This window comes from Muscardinus avellanarius (assembly GCF_963383645.1).
Source record: "Muscardinus avellanarius genome assembly, chromosome: 4".
NCBI lineage: Eukaryota > Metazoa > Chordata > Mammalia > Rodentia > Gliridae > Muscardinus > Muscardinus avellanarius.
Window position 1 is genome coordinate 118488801 of NC_137789.1, and position 15678 is coordinate 118504478.

A 15678-nucleotide genomic window follows, 5' to 3' on the forward strand; every position below is an offset into this window, starting at 1 on the left:
TGACCTCCACCTCTCCAATCAAGCCTTACCTCCTCATACCACATGCCCAGGGCCTTACTCGGAAAAAGCAACACAAGTGAATTCTCACTAAAGTGTGAAGAGCTGCTGTATCTAGGGAAAGTGTATGGAGAAGAGTTCAGGGTCTGTGAAGGATGAACTCCCGCCTCTAATTCCTCCTGCAGGCCCCTGGTTGATTGGACCCAGCTGGCATTGAGAGAGTGGGTGTGAGGGTGGCGGGAGGGCGAGGCAGAGAAAGCGCTGACCCCAGGCCTCTCCACAAGCTCCCGCAGGCTCAGGAGGCGAGGCCTGGTCGAGTTCTGAGGCAGCTGGGGCCATCTTGGCTATTGTGAGCAATACTTTGGTGAACACGGAGTGCAGGTATCTCTTGGCCATACTGATTTCATATCCTTTGCATTTATACCCATAAGTACAATTGTTGGATTCTATGGTAGTTCTATTTTTAATTTCTTGTGTGTGTGTGTGTGTGTCTTTTACTAGAGATGAACCTAAAGGTGTTTTGCCTCTGAGTTACAACCCCGGCCCTATATTATTTTTTAGTTTGAAACAGGGTCTTACTGAGTTGCAGAGGGCCTCAATAAATTGCTGAGGCAGGCCGCAAACCTGCAATCCTCTTCTCTCTCCTCCTGTCTCAGCCTCCCAAGTACCGGGGTTACAAGAGTACGCCGCCACGTCTTGCTTATTTTGAGTTTTCCATTGTGGGACTAGACATTGAACTTGGGTCCTCTACCATGTCTCTTCCCAGCCTTTTTTAAAGTTTCGATGTTGAGATAGGGTCTTGCTAAGTTTCCCAGGCCAACTTCAAACTTAAAACCCTCCTGCCTCAGCCTCCAGACTAGCTGAGATTCCAGTGTGCACCACCACATCTTGGCTATTTTTAGTTTTTTTTTGGGGGGGGTGCCTGGGGATGGAACCCAGGGGCATTCGACCTTTGAGCTATGTCTCTGCCCTGTTTTTATTCTTTATTTTGAAATAGGGTCTCACTAAGTTGCAGAGGGCCTAAGTAGCTGAGGCTGTCCGCGAACTGCGATCCTCCGGTCTCAGCCTCCTGAATGCTGGGATTACAAGCGTGCGCCACCACTGCCGGCGTCTATTTTTAGTTTTCTGAGGCCCCTTCATGGCGTTCCCTACCGGCTGTATTAACATCCCCTCCAGCAGTGTATGAAGCTTCACTTTTCTCCACACTCCCTAATACTGGATGCCTTTCATCCCTTTTTTTTTTTTGGTGGTACTGGGGTTCCTGGAAACCTTTCTACCTCTGGGCTACACTCCCATACCTATTTTATATTTTTATTTGGAAACAGAGTCTCATAAGCCAGCGCAGCTGGCTTCGAACCTGCGCGATCCTCCTGTCTCTGCCTCCCAAGCGTGGGGATGACAAGCGCGTACCACCACACCCGGCCCTTCATCCCTTTTTAAAAAAAGTTATTTTAGCCATCTGGAAACACATGAAGTGATAACTCTGTGGTTTCAGGTTTGCAGGACTAGTGAGGTTACACAACGTTTCACACACCTGTTGGCCATTTGTGTATCCTCTATTAAGAAATGGCCATTTGAGAAGGTCTGCCCCATTTGAGCACTATATATATATATATACATATATATATATAGTGCTCATTATATATTATATATTATACATATTATATAATATACATAATGTATAATATACTATATATTATACATTATATATTATATATAATTATATATATATATTGTTGTTGTTGTTTGTTTGTTTTTTGGTTTTTGCGGGTCAGGGGATGGAACCCAGGGGGATTAGACCTCCAAGCTACACCCTCTGCCGTATTTTTTATTCTTTATTTTGAAATAAGGTCTCACTATGTTGCACAGGGCCTAAGTAGCTGAGGCTGTCCATGAACCACAATCTTCCGGTCTCAGCCTCCCAAATACTGGGATTATAAGCGTGCGCCACCGCGCCCGGCGAGTACATTTCACATGTTCAGATTAGGGATGCCAGCCTGTATTGTAAGTAGTGTCTTCTTACAAAAAGTTGTCCATCTTTCATTGACACAGGTAAGGCGTGGCCATACACTAGCTGTGGAAACTCAGCCGGTGTCTTTATTCCATCTATTTCCATTTCCTCTCCCTGTCCTCTGGTTTAAAAGGATTCTGTGGTGAAACAAAACCAAGCACACGGGTGCTGCTGGGGCCAGAGCAGCCCATGGGATGGTTGGCCCCGCCGCGCTGGCCCCCTGTGCTGTGGGATGCATGTCCCACTTCCTGTTCAGTCGGCAGGAACAGGTGCGGCATCCCTGCCTGGCATCCAGGGCGGGGAGTGTAAAGAGCCTGGGTAGGTCACCGGGCTCCCTCACTGTAAATGGGATTAGAATACTTGCTGGTGGGGTAGGTGTAAGCATCGGAGCTAGAGCATGTCACACCTGACAGCTGCTCACTGGGGCTGTGGTCGCTGTTCTGGAGAGTATGTTGTGAGCTGAGGCAACTGGATTAGTGGTGTGGTACGTGCCATTACTCAAGAGTAAGTGAGGACCTGCAGGGAGGGGGTTGGGGCGGCAGGAGGGTGGCACTGGCTCTCAGAGCTGGGGGAGGGTACCCAGGAATGGATGGGTGTCCCCAAGGACCCCAAGGCCTGCTCCAGGCTGCGGGAGCCAGTGAGAGGGACACAGACATTGCCTAGCATCTTTGAAGAAGCCACACTGACGTCTGTAACAGCGAGAGAAGGGCTGGGGCATCGCAAGGAAGGACAAGCTGGGTTCCCCAGAGGAAGCCATCAGGGGGCAACCTGGGGAAGCCTGGTAGGAATTTCCATCACATGTTGTGGTTGGATTAGGGCAGACACCTGGCTTCCAGAAAACCAGCTGGCTCTTGCATTGGCCAGGACAGAGCAGGGCTGAGTCAGGAAGCTGCAGGGTGACTTGAGTTCTAGGGCCTGCTGGGGACCCTGGCCCGACTTTGCTGCCTTCCCTTCTTGTGAAAGGCCAGAGTAACCCTTGCCCTCTGGCCTCTAGGCAGTCTGAGGAAAATAAGAAAGGGCTGTTTTCCCTCTCCACCTTGGCTCAGGTGGGAACAGTACCAGACACAGGTATCAGACACAGACACTGGGCGCTCACTATCCAGGCTGTGCACTGAGTTCTGTGCATACACTGTTTTATAGGATGGTGACATTCACAGGTGAGGAAACAAAGCCTCTAATAAATGTGTGATTCATCCAAACCAGGGGTGCTCAGAGGGAAAAAAAAAAGGAAGAAAATAAGAAGTTATGTACACAAAACCAGACAAAATTGTATGCAATATCTCAGTCCATACCTGGGCATGGCAGAGCCTGTCTGTAATCCCAGTACTTGGGAGGCTGAGACAGGAGGACCACAGATTCGAGGCCAGCCTCAGGAACTTAGTAAGGCCCAGTTTCAAACTTAAAAAATAAATGAAAGGGCTGGAGGTGTAGCTGGGAGGTAGAATGCCCCTGGATCCAGTCCACGATACCAAACAACAACAGAAATAAAAACATATCTCAGTCTGTTTATTTTTAGTTTAATCCTGTGAGTATACGCATAATATATGTGCAATAAGTATATAATTCATTCAAGTATGCTTTATAAAATTAGAATCAGAATGTTTTATTATCTTCTCACTTTTTGTGTGTGCTACTGGGAATTGAACCCAGGGGCATTTTGCCTCTGAGCTCCACTGCAGCTCTTTTTATTTTTTATTTAAAATAGGGCCTCACTAAGTTGCTGAGACTAGCCTTGAACCTGCGGTCTCTTGTCTCAGCCTCCCAAATACTGAGGTTACAGGTGTGTACACCAGGCCTGGCTTCTTTCCCATCTTTTGCCCACATAGCCTGTGTGAGAGTTTTAAAATTTTCTTGCTAGTTTTATGACTCAAAAATGGAATCTCATACTTGTTTAATTTTATATATATATTGTAATGAATACTGTAGTGAGGTTAAATTTGTTTTCATAGTTTTGGCCTTTCTTCTTTTTTTTTTCTTTTTTCTTTTGGCTACAGGTAATTAAATCCAGAGACATTCTATCTCAGAGCTACAACTCCCTGACTTTTTAAAGTTTTATTTTGAAACAGAATTTCCCTAAGTTGTGGAGGCTGACCTTAAGCCTGCCATCCTCCTGTTTCACTCTCCCAAGTATTGGGATTGGCATGCACCACACCTGGCTGATTTATATTTTTTATGAATCCTTTCTATCCTGTTGACTTATTTTTCTTTCGGGTGTTTGTCTTTTCCTGTTGATTTGTTAGGGCAGTAACACTTTACCCTGTATGTTGCATTTGTTTTTAGCTTTAAATGTCATAAGAGACATGCTCTCTGAGAGCCCAGCCTCTATTCCTGTGTGACTCAGTCTATGCTACAGCTGACCTATTTCTAGATTACTAACTTTGCCTGGTCTTATTATGTTATTTATTAAGTACTTTTTTGTTCAGCACTATATTTGGCTTTTTTTTTTACTATCATCCTCTTCAACCCACTAATAAGACCATAAGGTAACTATTATAGCCCCCATTTTACAGAATGAGAGACTGAGGCCCAGCGAGTGTCTGGTTTAGGAATCCTTTCAGCCTTTTTTTGTGTGTGTGTGGTTGGGATTGAACTCATGGCATTTGGTTTCTGAGCTATATCCCTAGTCCTATTTTGTTTATTTATTTATTTATTTATATATATTTTTTGTGGTACTGGGGGTGGAACCCAGGGGCTTTCCTACCTCTGAGCTACACTCCCAGACCTATTTTATACTTTATTTGGAACAGGGTCTCACTAAGTTGCTGAGAGCCTCACTAAGTAGCTGAGGCTGGCTTCGAACCTGTGCGATCCTCCTGTCTCTGCCTCCCAAGCCCTGGTCACAAGCATGCGCCACCATGCCCAGCTATTTTATTTATTTATTTATTTTTGAAACAGAGGCTCTCTAAGTTGCAGAGGCTGGTTGCAAGCCTCCAAGCCTCCCGTCTCTTCCTTCCAAGTACTAGGATTATGGGCATGTACCACCAGGCCCAGCTGTTTCAACCATTTTCAACAGTGGGGAAGAGAAATTTCAAATCCTCTGGAAGGGTGTGTGAGCCGGGAGACTGGGGAGCGGCCTGAGGGAAACGTGATTATTTTGAGAAGCCTTTCTCAGGTTCCTGTGGTTCTCTGACTGCTCAAACCCCTGTGCTCTTTCAAGAGGTCCCCTCCGTTCCCACACGAAATACTTGTTTCCCATGAGTCCCTGTGTTTGCGGATCTGTGAGCTGGGCCTTCCAAGTTTCTCTTTGGGTCTCCTCTCGTTGATTCTTTCTGTCTCCCCATCGCCCACCGCAGCCATCAGCATGCTCTAGGGCAGCGCGTCTGCACTGTCCGGAAGCGATGGCCATGCTTCCTTTGAACTCACAGGCGTGTCCCCTGGGCTGACTTAACACGGGCTCTTTACCAAAGCACCACTTCCCTACTCCCAGCTCCACATGTGAGGTCACCCGTCTTTTTCATTTTTGCCAATCTGATAATAAAAAAGCAGCATTTTGCCGGGTGTGGTGGCGCACGCTTGTAATCCCCGCGCTTGGGAGGTGGAGACAGGAGGATCGCGCAGGTTTGAAGCCAGCCGCGCGCGCTGGCTTAGGGGACCCTGTTTCAAAAATATAAAATAGGTCTGGGAGTGTAGCCCAGAGGTAGAAGGGCTTCCAGGAACCCCAGTACTACCAAAAAAAAAAAAAAAAAGCTTTTGAAATTAGTTGGGAGACATAATTAGTGGAGAAAAAAAGGGAAAGTAAATCGTTGAGCTTATCCAAGCAGAGCCCAAGCATTGCTTTCAGATATACAACAGATGACAAGAACAAGCTCCTGTCTCAGCAGCAGGGTCCCTGCAGCACCTGCTTAAAGCTCAGATAAGACGCGTACAGATTACTCCTGGCTTACGAAACCAATGTTCATGGTGTGATTAATAAGCAAATTTGCATGGTCCAAATGGCTTGCAGAGCCCGTGAAAACAGTTTGGGTTCTTGCAAAAGTTACGTAATTCCCTGCCTTCTTGTTTGCTTTGTCAGTTGGTTCTGCAAACCTTGTTTTTGTTTTGTTCTTCAAATCATAAACAGATGTGCATGTTTAGACCGCCAGCCTAAACACAGGCCTCTTTCTCCTCGGCCCAGCCTGCTCTGCTAGTGGTGGGAGGGGCTTCCTTCTCATCTCCCTTAGCAGTCCGCTGGGAGGCCCTGGGAATGGAAGGGACTGTGTGGGCCAGTCGGCTCTCCTGGTCTTAGCCTGTCATGGAGGCAGGCCTGCCTGCTGAGCATGGGCAGGCACACAGGGATGCTCCGTAAACGCTCCCTACTTTTCCTTCAAGCTCCCTGGAATCCCCAAATTCACCCTGGGTCACCCTCTTATGATGCAGAGTGTGGGCCTGGGAGCTGGGGTCCGCTCAGAGAGCACCTCAGCTCTAGCCCCCGGAGAGCTATGTGCAGCCTGTGGGAGTCACCGCCAAACGTCCAGGAAAGCAGGGGCGGGGGAGGGGAGAACTTCACTCCAAGATGGACCAGCAGGGAGGGCAGGCCTTGGGGGAAGGGAGGTCTCTGAGGAGCCCTCTGCCCTGGCTGGAGGAGCGGCGTTACCTAGGGCACCTGGGCGTCACCTCAGTGACGATGCCAGGGGAAGGCAGACGGGGCGCTGTGGACTCAGGCAGGAGGCGGACACACTCAGATTCTCTGGTTCAATCCGCCTTTCCCAGCAACTGAGTAAAGGAGAGACTGTGGGCAAGCCATCAAACCTCCATGAGGCTCAGCTTGTAAAACGGGGCTCTTAGGAAAATTAAATGAGCTAACGCACATTTACACCAGGCCTTTCCCCACAGTAGGCTCTTGAGGCGGTCTCAAGACCGCCCTGAAGCCCTGTTCTCACATGACATTGATGATGAGGCTGGCCCTTAGCATGTGCGCCTCCGGGCGGGGGACCTCGAGGTTTCCTAAGCTGTGGGCTCCAGGTGCTTCTTCCAGGTAAGGAGGAAGGGTTGGCCTTTCTGGGTGGGGGAGGGCAGGGAGGAGGGCCGCTGGTTCTCTCTCCCCAAGGTGAGGAGGTGGAGCTGAGAGCCTCCCTTTAACCTGGCACAGTTCTTCCTAGCTTGCAGGCTCATGAGCAGGGCTCTGGGGTGCTCTGTCTCTCAGTCTCTGTTTCTGTCTCTCTCTTCATCACTCCCTACTTTCCCCCTTTTGCTTCCCTCTGCACCAGAAGCCCACCCATCAGCCCTAGTTAAACAATCTGTATTCGTGCTGGGCGTGGTGGCGCACACTTGGAATCCCAGCATTTAAGAGGCTGAGACAGGAGGATCGCGGTTCGTGGACAGCCTCAGCTACTTAGTGAGGCCCTTTGCAACTCAGTGAGACCTTGTTTCAAAATAAAGAATAAAAAAATAGGTCTGGGGGAGTAGCTTTAAGGTAGAATGCCCCTGGTTTTCACCCCAGTACTGCCAAGAAAACAAAACAAGACAAAAAAACCCCCAACAATCTGTCCTCTACTGTCAGACAACTTAATTCACTTTGGTCCAATAAACACCTTATTTGTGGCTTTCCGTTGCAGAGTGAAGGAGCCCTGGCCCCTACTCTCCAAGAGCTCGTAGCCCTGTGGAAAGTGGGGATGGGAAAGTCTGTCAACATTCACTCATTCATTCAGCAACATTTATTGAGGACCTACTGTGTGCCCGGCCTGAGCTAGTGGTTATGGAGACAGTGACAGCTAAGGCAGAATGAGATAGTATTCTAGGTGAGAGAATCCTGAGGCTTGTAACAGATGCCCACTGGTCCAGCTTTCCATCCTCTTCTCCTGCAGAGGAGAGTGTAAGAGACAGGTGGGCTGAGGTGCCTGGAGTCCCATAGCCCTGGCAGGAGTGTGAGGGTGGTTCCCCTGATGCCAGAGAAATAAGCCATGTCTGCGTTCAGGTCCTGATCTGACAGATGGGATGGCGGGCACAGGAAGCCCATGGCAGAGCTAGCTAGGAAGCAGGAGACAGGCCGCAGGAAATAGTTTGATGGCTTCTTAAGAGGTTAAACAAAGAACGATCATACTAACCCAGCAGCCTCACCCCTAGGGATTATAGCTACAAGAATTGAGTGCAGAAACCCAAACAGACACTTGCACACCAATGTTCCCAGCAGCGTTATTCACCAGAGCCAGAGGTGGAAACGACCCAGGTGGCCATCAGCGCAGGAATGGGTAAACAAAATGTGGTGTAGACAGACAGTGAAGTTTCATCCAGCCCCAGAACTCATGAGATCTTGACACATGAGTGAAGCTGCACTCAGAAAATGAGATTGTAATGTTCCACTCACACAAAGTACCCAGAACAAGCGAATCCATAGAGACAAAATAGAATAGTGACTGCCAGTTCAGAGGGACGTTATTGCTTAAAGGGCACAAAGTTAGCTGGATGCAGGGGAGCGTGCCTGCGATCCCGGTACTTGGGAGGCTGAGACAGGAGGATTGTCGACAACCTCAGCAGTTTAGCATGACCTTCAGAAACTTAGTGAGACCCTGTTTCAAAATAGTAAAAAAGGTCTAGGGGCATATCTTGGAAGTAGAATGCCCCTTGGTTCAATCCCAAGTATATATATATCCAAAAAGCTTTGTTTTGAGGATGACATAGGCCTCTACATCGTGATGATAGTGTTGATAGTTAGACAACATTGTAAGTTCATTTAGTGCCAGCCAATTGCACACATGATAAATATTACGTTACGTGTATTTTATTACATTAAAAAAAAGAAAGTAGCAAGGTAGTGGGGGCTATTGCTTCCCCCGAAAACAACATTGTTCTGAAGATGGACATGGAGACCAAAACCTATGCATGCTTAAAACACTATCGTCAGTGTTTAAAATACTTTAGTGTTTTACTCTTGCTGTTTGTGAGAGAACAACAACAGAGGTGAAGGGGCAGGGAGAGGGCTCAAGGTCTCTCATATGAAGCCCTAGAACCCACATGGCCTGGTGGCCGGGATGTCTTCCTTTAGTAACTGCCTCCTGCTGGGGATGGTCCCAGTGCCTAGTGATGAGGGCGTCTTCCCTGTCTCATGGCTGTTGGGTCTCACAAGTAGGTTGGGTTTCCCAGTGAGGAAGCTAGTGTCCTGCCAGCAAGCTGACGCCACTGGCCCTTTTAAGACGAAACCAGGGACCAGCTGTTGTGGAGATTAACTGTGAGTCCAGATGTATAGTTGAGGCCCCACAGTAAACAACAAATCTGATTATATTCTGCAAAACCACAGCAGCAGCTCTGGCCCCGGCTGGCTGGGTTGAGTATATGGCCTTTGAGAAGAGAAAGGCAGAAGGATCCAGGCATCTTCCAGGCCTGGGAACAGCAGTGTGGTATGGTGCCCGCCATGGAGACTGTGCACATGGGCTGCAGGGCTGCCCAGCCCTGCTCCTGAGTGTCAGGATGAGCCCCTCTGAGCTGGAAAGGTGCATAGAAACCATTGTTCCAGCCCTGGAAAAGTGCATAGAAACCATTGTTCCAGCCCCTCCCTAAGGACTCCAGGGTCTGGAAGAGAAGTTCTATATGGCTGCCATGTGGTCAGGACAGTGGATGGGTGCTGAGAGTCAGAACTGAACCAGGGTCCATGTGGTTGATCTCTGTGGCTGTGCTGGGGTGAATGTGTAGTTGGGGTCTTTTTAATGTGTAGGTTAGATGTTAGTCCCTGACTGTTCTCCAAGGTCCTGTCTGAGACCGAGACTTATCTCTTTCAGAGTAACCAGCCCTAACCACTCGAGAATTTCTGTGACCTTGGTCTCGACTGCACCTCTCTCCCCATTCCCCACAGAGGAAAACCAGGATGATGCTCCTTCCAGTTGGGCCATGGAAGCCGTGGCTAGAAAGGACCGCATTAGGCAGTGGAGGGTGGGGAAGGGATCCCATGAGCAGACTGGTGGTGGACCTCACCCCTCTGGGGCCAGGACCTTCCCAGGCCAAGTAGGCACCAACTCTGCCCAGGGAAAGAGCTGCCCAGCTGGAACTGACTCAGGTTGGCGACAGAGTCCACTGAGAAAGTCAGGACCCATGAGAGGAAGGCACGGCTTCCATGAGAAGTTCTTAGTTCCTCCATCAGCAATGGGGTGGGGGCTCCTCACGCATGTAGTGTGCAGAGCTTCTGTGATTCTTCCGCAGGAGGAGAGCCAGCGGAAGCTGCCCCATGGCCTGAACTCCACCCGGTGGCCTTCTGCCCAAACAAACTGAAGACAGAGATGTAGCTACATAGAATCCCTGAGTTGTGCCCAGGACTGGATATTATAAAGAGGCAGAGTTTTAACTAAGAGGACCCATGGTTAGAACCTTCCAAATGCAAATGAGTTATCTTAGAGTTCTTAGAGCTCTCTCTTTCTGGGTGTCTTCAAACAGGCTAGAACATTCTTCTGTGGGGTTCATTCACCCACTCATTCATCATCTATCCGATATTCTTATTCACTGAATTTATTTATTTATTTATTTACCATTTTGTGGCACTGGGGATTGAACCCAGGGACATTCTATCTCTGAGCTACAACCTCAGTCCTAATTTTTTATTTTTTAATTTAAAACAGGGTCTCGCTAGGTTGATGAGAGTCTCACTACTTTCTAAAGCTGTTCTTGAACCTGTAGTCCTGTCTCAGCCTCCCAAGTACTGGGACTACAGGCATGTGTCACTACAGGCTTACTCACTAAATTTATGCCAGGTGTTAGGCTAGCTGATTGAACCATGAATAAGATAGAAGCAGCCAGGCCTTATGGTGCCATAATGGGGAAGCGCTGGGGATGGTGGGAGCAGGGGGAGGGGCGCAACCGAGACCTGGCAGTGAAGAAGGCCTCCTGGAGGAAGTCACCATTGAAGCTGAAACCTGTGGGTGGAGGAGAATTTAGGATGGAGGGGAAAGGTTTGAGAAAAGGGAGGCAGCCTGTGTGAAGGGCCAGAAAGCGCACTACCAACAGAGGAATGAATAAATCTGATGAGGCCGGGCCTGGTAAGGTAGGCAGAGACGAGGGTGAGGTCAGTGTGTGGGGCCGTGGCTCACCTGAGGGGCTTTGTGTTTTATTCTAAGAGCGGCCAGAACCAATGAAGAGTTGTAAGAAGGCATGATGTGGTTAGAGTGTCTGCAGCTGGCCTCCCCAGAGATCGGAGGGCCTGGCTCTGGTAGTTTCTGTGGGAGGCGATTTTGTGATCTAGATCTGGAATGTCTCCCCAAAACTCACAAATGGGCAACATTCAGAGGTGGCATAATTGAATGATGAGGGTCTAACCTCATCTGTGGATAAATCCATTCGATGCATTCATAATCTGAATGGATTCACTGGGTGGCAACTGGGGCAGGGAGCGTGTGGCTGTAGGAGGTGGGTCACTGGGGTGCGGCCTTGGGGACTGTATCTGTGCCCTGCCCTCCTTTCCTTTCTCTTTGCTTCCTGCCTGCCATGAGCGGAGCAGCTTTCCTCTGCCACACCCTGCTGCCAGGATGTTTGTGCTTGGGGCTGGCCAACCAGGGACTGAACCTCTGAAACTGTGAGCCCCAATAAACCTTTGCTCCTCTAAGCTGTGCTTGTCAGGCATTTTGGCCCAGTGATGAAAAACTGACTGATGCAGGCAATTCTAGAAAATATCAGTAGAGGGATGAGGAAGCTGGGGAAGGACAGCAGCCAAGGAAGCGTGTGTGGCCAAGCAAGTCTCACTGGGCAGCTGGCGCTCAGTCCTGCGGGCCAGCTCTGCGAGCCAGTGTGGAGTGTGTTCTCGGAGTTAGTCCTGGATGGGGAGGGTGCTGGTGTTGCCATGCCAACTCTCATCAGTTGTTGGTTGAAGGTTTTTTGACCTGGGTGGAGCATCCATACTATCTCCTAGCACTTCCAGCTTTCTGCTGGGGCAGACAGAGGGGCCCAATGGGGGTCTTTAGGCCAGGATGGAGTAGGAGTGGGGCCTGGGGATATGAGCAGGGTGCTGGCTTCCCTGTGGCCACAGGGTGGAGGGCCAGCAAGGGGCAGACAGGAGCCTGGAGATCAGTGAGCAGGCTCAAGGCCAGTTACTCCAAGCCAGAGATGTTGGCTGCCCAGGCTGGGAAGACCTGACTGTGAGGACAGGGGGACAAATTGGGGTCCAGAATGGCTTGGCGACAGATGTGGGGGCAGGAGGAACACTATGAGAAGGATCAGAGTGATTTGTAAACAGGAGGACCCCAGCCTCTGGGAGCTGCTAGGAGCCCATGCCTTCCCCGGGGCTCTCTCCACTCTCTCCAGTGGGTCCTCCCTGTTCACACATGTCAGGGACGTGAGCCCCCTGTCCCAGGCTGTCAGCAGCTTGTCAGAGACACCTGCATGCCCTCAGCCATCTTCCCCATGGGACACGAGGCTCAAGCGGACAGCCACCCTGCATGGTTTGCTTGTCCTGGGGGCCCAGGACATGGCTCATGGGTGTGTTGACTGAGGGGACCTAGGAATGGTTCCACCCCTTCTGGGCTCATGCCCTGGGGGAGGGGAAGGAGGGAGATACTGCGGGACCCTCATGGTGCAGTCGTAAGGACATAGGCCAGCAGGGTGGGGCAGGAGGAGTGATGGAAAGGCGTGGAGGTGAGAAGGGATGGTGTCATCCGGCAGGGGTGAGTTGCAGTCCATAGAAGCCACATTGAAATGAAATTGCCACAGACACTGAGTGCGTGCGGAGTCACAGGATGGCGGTACAGCCTGAGCCCCAGGAACAGTGTCCTCAGATCCTGCCTGGGACTGCCATGGTGGGGACACTTCTGGGGAGCCCTGTGCACCCCTGGCTGTCATATGCTGCAGGAAGCCCTGGACATCCTCACCAGCCGCCCTGTAGCACCTGCCCCAGATACGCGCCTCTCCCACTGGCAGCTTCAGATTCCAAGTGGAGCCCGTCAGCCCTCCTTGTCCCCTTTAACAGTATCACTTCAAGCCAGGTGCTGTGGCACACATCTGGGAGGCTCAGGCAGGAGGATTTCAGGTTCGAGGCTAGTCTCAGCAACTTAGTGAGACCCTGTTTCAAAGCAAAAAATAAGTATTTTTAAAAAGGGGTGGTAGAATGCCCTTAGGTTCGATCTCCAGTGTGTATGTATGTGTATATAATCTTCTTCTGCAATAATCAACACAAAGCCTGATATAATAATTTTGAGAGAATTTAGTAATGGGGGGCTGGGATGAGATAGAGATGACAAATTCTCCTACCCTTCTATAGCCAGGGCCTTTTTTTTTTTTTAATAAAGGTTCAAACAAAGCAAACAGGAAGAAGACCACAAATTAAGACCAGGGAGTGGCAAGGTGAATGATTCAGGCAGAAGAGGAGGTCATCAATGTCCATCTTTTGGTCCCATCTGGTCCAAGAAAGCTTATCTGAGTGCGGACAATTTCCGCTTAGCCTGTATGGTGTACATGGTTGAACCAGTTCAAAATGGTGACCTCATCGTTTGGACTAAGATGAGAAGCAAGAGCTAGGCCATTTCAGATCTGGGGAGGTAGCCCTGCTTACCATGAGGACTCATGAGGGTGAGGGTGTCTGTAGGAAGCCAGTGGCATATTCCAATTACAATAACTTTATTTTTTTGGTACTACTGGGGATTGAACCCAGCCCTATTTATTTTTTAATTTTGAAACAGGGTCTCACTAAGTTGTTGAGGACCTCACTAAGTTGCCGAGACTGGCATTGAACCTGTCATCCTCCTGTCTCAGCCTCCCAAGTACTGGGATTGTAGGTGAATGCCACCATACCCGGCTCGATCACAATAATTTGAGGAAGCTTTATTAGCAAAGAGAGAGGGGCCATGGAAGCAGAAGGGGCTGATAGTGCAGTGACTCAGGATTCACACCCCTCGGACTGACAGGGTGAGTCTACAGGGGCCACCTGCCAAGGACACCGAGGGATCTCTGCCCTCTGCCCTGGTCTTCTATCCACTGATGGGGTTCAGACAGGCCGGCGTCCTGGGCCAGGGTAGGGTGGGGACAAAAGCTGGAGGACAGGTGGAAGGTGCTTGGCACAGTGGCGTGTTTTCAAGCAAATGGGGTCCTTGAGTGTGGCAAAGCTCCTCATGTCTACTCAGGATGAAGGTGAACATGTCATGCTGGGCCTTGAGTTAGGGCTGAAGGCTCCATCTCAGCTCCCCTCAGCAATAGTGGGTCCTTCTTTCTGCTCAGTCAAATCATCTCTCCTCCCCTAACAGCCCTCCCTCCTGAGCTCTGCTGGCCTCTCCGATCTGTGCTCTGAGTGAAGTGCCCAGGACTCAGATCTGGCTCTTCCTGCTACTAACAACTCCAACAATTCCCCCCTTCCTCCTCCTCTTCATCCTGCTCCTCCTCCTCCTCCTCCTCTTCCTCTTCCTCCTGCTCTTCTTCCTCTTCCTTCTCTTCATTCCCCTCTTCCTCCTCTTCCTCTTCCTCCTGCTCTTCTTCCTCTTCCTTCTCTTCATTCCCCTCTTCCTCCTCTTCCTCTTCCTCCTTTTTTTTTTTTTTTTTTGGAAGTACTAGGGATGGAACCCAGGGGCACTGTATCTCCACACTACACCTCCAGCCCTATTTTTTTCAGCCTTTTTAGTTTTTGAAACAGGGTCTCACTGAGTTTTGAAGGACCTTGCTAAGTAGCTGAGGCTGTCCATGAACCACAATCCTCCAATTTCTGCCTCCTGAATGCTGAGATTACAAGCTTGCGCCACCATGCCCGGCTTCCTCTTCTGAATTGAAACCAAGGGCATTCTACCTCTGAGCTACATCACTATCCCTTTTTATTTTGAGACAAAGTTTAAGTTGCTGAGGCTGGTCTTGAACCTGCAATCCTCCTTTTTCAGCCTCCCAAGAGCTAGTATTACAGCCCTGGGACACCGCAACCCCTTCCTGTCACTAACTTCTGCTTTGACCACAGTTAAACCCCTTCATCTTTCTGGGTCTTAGTTTCCCTCTATGAGAAACTGGGGGGCTAGCCAGATGACCTCCCGGGACTCCTTCCACAGCACAGGAGAGGCTCAAAGCAGTTCTGAGAAGGGAGTCAAACAATGATTATCCTTGTGGAGAAACAGAGCCCAGTAAGCAGAGGGACTTGCTGAGTGAGCCCTGCCCTGGTCTTGTGGGTCTGCTCTTTGAGGGGCACAACCACACCCCTGTTTATTTCCAGTGAACACCATAGTCACTGTGACCATCAGGATCTCTTTTGTGCGTGTGTGCATGTGTGTGTGGTGTGTGTGTGTGTGTGTGTGTGTGTGTGTGTGTGTGTGTGTATTGAACAGTGTAAGAACTGTGATTTCCTCCAAGGTCTTAAACTTTGCTCCTCCCTCCCGCCCCACTTGTGGACTTATGGTTAGTGTATTGCCACTGATATCCTTTTGAGCCTATGGGTCTGACACAAACCTCAGAGCTTAGTTTCTAGGGAATTTTAAATAGAGATAGGAGTGCTTTAGAGTGGTGGCCTCTGAGCCCCTCTGGCCACCACCCTGGATAGTCTCGTCCCTCCATGGCTACAGAACTGCCCCCACTTCATGGCTCATTGCCCAGGCCTTGGTCCCAGGGCCGTGAAACAAAGACCACTTCCTTACATATCAGCACCGAGACTCTGAGTCTTACTGCATGCCCAGGTCAGGAGCCCTTCAGAGACCCCCTTGTTAGAACCACCACATTTCCTCCCAAATTGTGAGACCAGGGTGAGCGTTTCAGCCTGTGCAGGTGGATTCCGTCAGAAGTAGAGTTTTCCAACCAGGCAGCCCTGGGTCAATTAT